Below are 5,066 nucleotides of genomic sequence, written 5' to 3' on the forward strand. Positions count from 1 at the left end.
GCTTATCCATGTTTTCCAACTAAGACACAGTATAAAACCTCTATGTTTTAAAATGCCATAGTCTCCATATATACCCACACATACACATACACATCGATGCAACTCCACACCTACCCATTGATGACTTAACCTTTTAGCATGGATTGGTGAGGGGCAGGGGGAAAAGAACTGGGGAGAATTTTTTTTCAATAGGTATATTTACTAAACAGGACATTTTACTCAGTATTTTGTTTTAGTGTGTGGGGGGGATCATAATTGTATTTAGACTTTATATGGCAAGGGTTACTCAGTTCACAGCAGAAGCACCTGCAGCAAATTAATTTGTTGTAGCACATTAATTATCTCATAGCTTCTATTTAGGCTGCAGCTGTTGCTATTATGTTAATAATATTTTTTATTACCACTGTATACAACAGGTTATGGCAATAATAGAAATATCTTCCTCTCTCTCTTTTTGGCTTCTCCCCCCTCCCGTTGTTTCCATTTTTCTATGTCAGAAGAGGAGAATGAAAGAAATTTAGGCAAATTAAGCCCCAAAGCGCACTATAATTTTCTATTTCTGAACTGATTTGTAAGAGAATGGGTAACTGAAATTAGCAAAGAATCACCCCACACAAAGATGGCGCGTGCAGAATTTGTGAAAGCGAAAAAGAAGACGAAGGAGAAGCAAAGAGGGACGGAATACTGCAGTGCTAGGGTGGTGAGTGTTTGGATGGGGGCGGGGAAAATGCTGCAGTTTTCATGAAATAATAAGGTAGGGGAAAAAAAGGCATACAAAGAGTAGGTTTTTCATTGTTTGTAAAATATAAACACAGATGAATTCTGTCTTTGGTTTGTTCATGCTTTTCACTCTGCACAGCAGGGATGTTCTTAAGAAGTTGCCCTCTGCGAAATTTCACTAAATGGGAACCGTGGACCCTGCATGATGGGATTATAATCACACCAGCCACTCCTTTTACATAATTTTTTGTTTAAGATCCAGTAAGACTCCCTGTTTTTAATACATATAAAGCAATAGACATGTATATGTCGATAAACTGAGGGTTTGCGTCCCTATTGCCTAGTGCAAGCTAAAACAAAAAACCGGTGATATCACATCTACAAATCTCAATGGATTCAAAAACAATATGAAAATTTTTAGCTGACAAGAACATGTCTGCTGCCTGCAGTCCCTGCAATAGCTCACCATGTTGCCTACTAACCAAAAGATCAAAAATTATCGATTTCATGGCGCTGCGAGGTCTGGAAAGAAAAGCTACTTTAAAATTTGCATTGTTTAAGAAATGACTTAAAAGAAAAGAATCATTTTTTTCTGAACACGTTGGAAGGTGAAAATGGCTTGTTTTAATCTTATCCATGATTTACTATAATTCTATTATTTTTAGCAGCTGGAGTCCAGAAATGATTTTTTTCGATGAATTTAGGATTTTGCCGCAGTATACATCTGCAGTCCCAGAATCCTCCGGTAAGTTAATCCTTGTTGCGATGGGAAACGCCTTTAACCTTCTTGTGAATGAAATATCTGCAACCATTTTGAAATTTTTAATAGTGGGGTGTGTGTGTGTGTGTGCACGTGCGTGTGTTGCGGGTGTGTGTCTCCAAAGCATGATTTCTTAGAAATGCAGCGGTACTTGTGTGAGTTCTTAGAAACACTGAGAGACATATATACCTTTATGTTCTTTGAATATCATGGATGATGACTCCATTGCTTCTCCTTCATACTTTGTATGGTAGCCATTAAAATGTACTTCCTTAGTATGGCAAACCAATGAAGGCCTCGAGAACACATAACTTCAAGCATGTAGGGTGTTCCTGACATAACTGAAGTGACCAGGCCATAGCAACCACCATGGCCATTGCCTCCCACCACCTTCACCGCCCCTCCCTCGCTCTGCAGTATACATCAGCTGCAAGCTTTCCACAGTGGCTTTCCGCCGAACTTGCCCAGTGGGTTCCTAGATTACTTCTGTGTGCGAAAATAGCCAACCATGTAGCCTGACAGGAGGTATTTACAACTACTTAGCCTGTTCAGCTGGAAAGAAATCAAAAGATAACACTGAACCCCGAGATGATGTATTACAAATCAAAAGTCCCAATCCATAAATAGCCCACTTGATGAACTGCTAAATGAAAAGCTGATCCTGATTGTTGTCCAGTGTTTTTACACTGTCCTAAGAAATATTTTTAACAGGCCTTCTTGGAGAGTTGGGATTGTTTTTAAACGCATGGAATATTATTCTTACCTTTCTGCTGGGAGGGGAGCCTTCCGAGGGGATTCGGATGTAGAGTCCAAGGGAGACCACACCCTAGTTTCACAGCTTGTTTTCTACCGTTTCTGCTTCTTTTTAAATAGGGTTAACAGATACAATTTTACATTAATTTAAGAGCCTTAATCACATGGAGCCAGTCATCCATTTCCCTCTCTCTAAGGGAAGCTCATTGTCTTAGGTGCTCAATAAATGTTTAATTAATGGATTTGATAGAGTTAATTATCCAAAAAGCAAACGAACCTTCTTTACAATGCTGGCATATTTCTGTGATTCATACTTCTGTCTGAAGTGTGAAATAATCTGGGCTTTTTTTTTTCTCTCTCTTAAAGGTAATCAAAAGCCTCTGTTTTAGGGAAGGGATGCCTTACATTCAGGTTCGGTCTACCACTGCTTTATATGCCAGTGGGCTGATAGAGTGAAAAGAAATATCTTCTCTTTTAAACTAGCTGGAGACACTTTTGATTTCTAAGAACATAGCCTAAAAATTAGAACAACTTATCTATCGCCATTTTATAAAATTAATTTATGTCAAACCCAGGGTGACTGGCTCTAGAAGGAAAAGGCATAAAACAGATAATCAACTGTTTTTATGAAATGTATTGTCCAAAGTCAATTTAAAAAAATTATTTTACAAAATTACTTATTTTACCAAACTCAGGTATTTTGAAAATGTATTTTTCTTTGATTTAATGATAGTGTTTGTCTTCATTCCACAGAAATTATTCATCTCATATTTTTGGTGAGACAACTAGAACAATTTCTGCTTTATGAAACATGCAAATAAAAATTAGGAGCAATGTTAAATTTAACTTGCTCTAATGCTAGTCAACCAGTAATTCTTCAGTACACTTAATATGATGGGAAAAACAGCAAGCTGCACTGTTGCAAATTTTACATTTTCTTTAATAATATGTATTTGTTTACGGTGCCAATTGGGATTAAAAATTATAATTCTAAATTTAAAGTATTTAAATTATAGAAAAATGATTCCATTATTTTGATAATGGAAAAGAGAAATACAAATACAGAAATGTTTTTATCCTTTAGATCTTCTAATGGTGCAGATATTTCTTAACCAATTTCAAGAGTGCCTTATTCAACAACAAAAAGCACATAGAAAAAGCAAACATGTTTTACAAAAAAAAGAGAAAAAAAAGGCCCTGTAAAAGTGGTTAATTTGTCGTCTGATTTTTACTATATGACTTTAATCGATTGCATATTCCTTAATTCTGCAAATGACAATTAAAATTAGGAATCAGTACCTGAAAACGCCATTTATACTTTTGAGTTTGTATTAGAAACATGGCTTTGATGAAATGCCTTTTTCGGTTCATTTGTTTTTTAATTGTGACCACAACCAATAGCTATACTTAATTCTACAGAATTAGTAGGAAAGATACAAATGAGAAGGTCTTTCTAGACAATGGATCTCATTGAACATCATCTTAGTGTGTAGACTTTTTCCACTGCAGTGGCCCACATGTGCTATGGTGACAGACGGCAGTTGGCATTACCACTTACATAGTAAAATATCTTTAAGACAAAAATAAGTTATTTAAAGAATATGCTGGCCCTGAAACATGAGCTATGCTTAAACTACACATCCCACCTCCATGAGTGAATGAATAAATGGGTTTTCTGCCTGCATCTATGTATTAAGACCTATTGTTTGCTTGTATTAATTGTAGTCCTGGGATAAAAGCATAGAGGTAACTTTCACTGTTGCTTTTTGTACTCTCTCCAATGTTTTGGAGGAAAAATAAGCACAAACAATAGGCTAGAGAAAGTGAATCGATCATAATTGTTGCAGCTTTGACAAGCGTCAATTTTGCTGGATTACAATGGGAAACATTTTTCAGTCTATTGAAATGAATTACAAAACGTTTTTAAATAGAAAATTAGTTTAAAAAATTAGAGGCTGCCTAATCGATAGCTTTCCCTATAAACATACTTGGATTTCTCAAATAAGTAATACCGTAAAAATCTTTTTCTCCAAAGAAAAATCCCCACAAATAAATCTATTGATACCTAGTGACAAGTGGAACCAGATAAAAATGGAATCTATAAGAATTAACCTAATTGACAGCGCTCTGGAGCTAATCCATTTCCATTAGTTATTTGTTCACAGTAGGTACTCATAAGGACTTGTTGAATTGCGGGCTTGGCGCCCATTCTACGAAGAGTTTACAGCCTTCGTGAGTGGGGATAGAAGGCGGCCCGGCCCGGTGATTCAGGTTGAAATTCAAGCTGAACAGCCTGCTTGCTGAGAGGTGGGATCCACCATCCGGACAGTGGGGGGCTTTGGGGGTGCTGTGACACTGGGCTGCGACCCAGGTCCAGTAGCGAGTGTGCGGCACAGACCGCCAGGTCGGCGAGGCGCCCTAACCCGCGCCCGGACGGAGAGCCCGCAGACCAGCGACTGGGCAGCGGCGGCACCCGGGAGCGCCCCAAGCCGGGCGGGCGCTGACCCCGAGCCCCTGCCGCCGCCCTGACCCCGAACTTCCGCCCTCCCAGGACCTGTCCCGTCCACCCCGCCCGGTCCCCGAAGACCAGGGCCGAGGTGCCACCTTCCGCAAGCCGCGGGAAAGGCGCGCCGAGTCCTGCAGCTGCTCTCCCGGTTCGGGAAACGCGGGGGGCGGGCGTGTAGGGCTTGGGACAGGGGAGGATATCGGGGCCACGTTCCCCAACCCAGGCCGCTGGGGCCCGGCCTCCCCGATGCAGACCACGGCGCCCTCAAGGGTTGCCCTCAGGTCCCGCACGGCGGGCAACCGCCAGCCGTTACCCCGGGGAGCGTCC

The 5,066-nt window shown here is 40.3% G+C and overlaps 1 protein-coding gene across 2 annotated transcripts in view; it reads left to right on the top strand.

Moving 5' to 3' along the window:
* The first annotated feature begins 668 nt into the window (after positions 1-668).
* The window catches only part of CTNNB1 (catenin (cadherin-associated protein), beta 1, 88kDa), a 44,111-nt gene continuing 39,713 nt past the window's right edge, over positions 669-5,066 (top strand). For both annotated transcript variants that reach the window (XM_011950933.1, XM_011950934.1), the window contains exons 1-2: positions 669-700; positions 1,389-1,465. The gene's annotated coding sequence lies outside the window, so the exon portion shown is untranslated. The remainder of the gene's footprint in view (positions 701-1,388; positions 1,466-5,066) is intronic.

Source organism: Colobus angolensis, unplaced genomic scaffold (genome assembly GCF_000951035.1).
Source record: "Colobus angolensis palliatus isolate OR3802 unplaced genomic scaffold, Cang.pa_1.0 Scaffold311, whole genome shotgun sequence".
Classification (NCBI taxonomy): Eukaryota; Metazoa; Chordata; class Mammalia; order Primates; family Cercopithecidae; genus Colobus; species Colobus angolensis.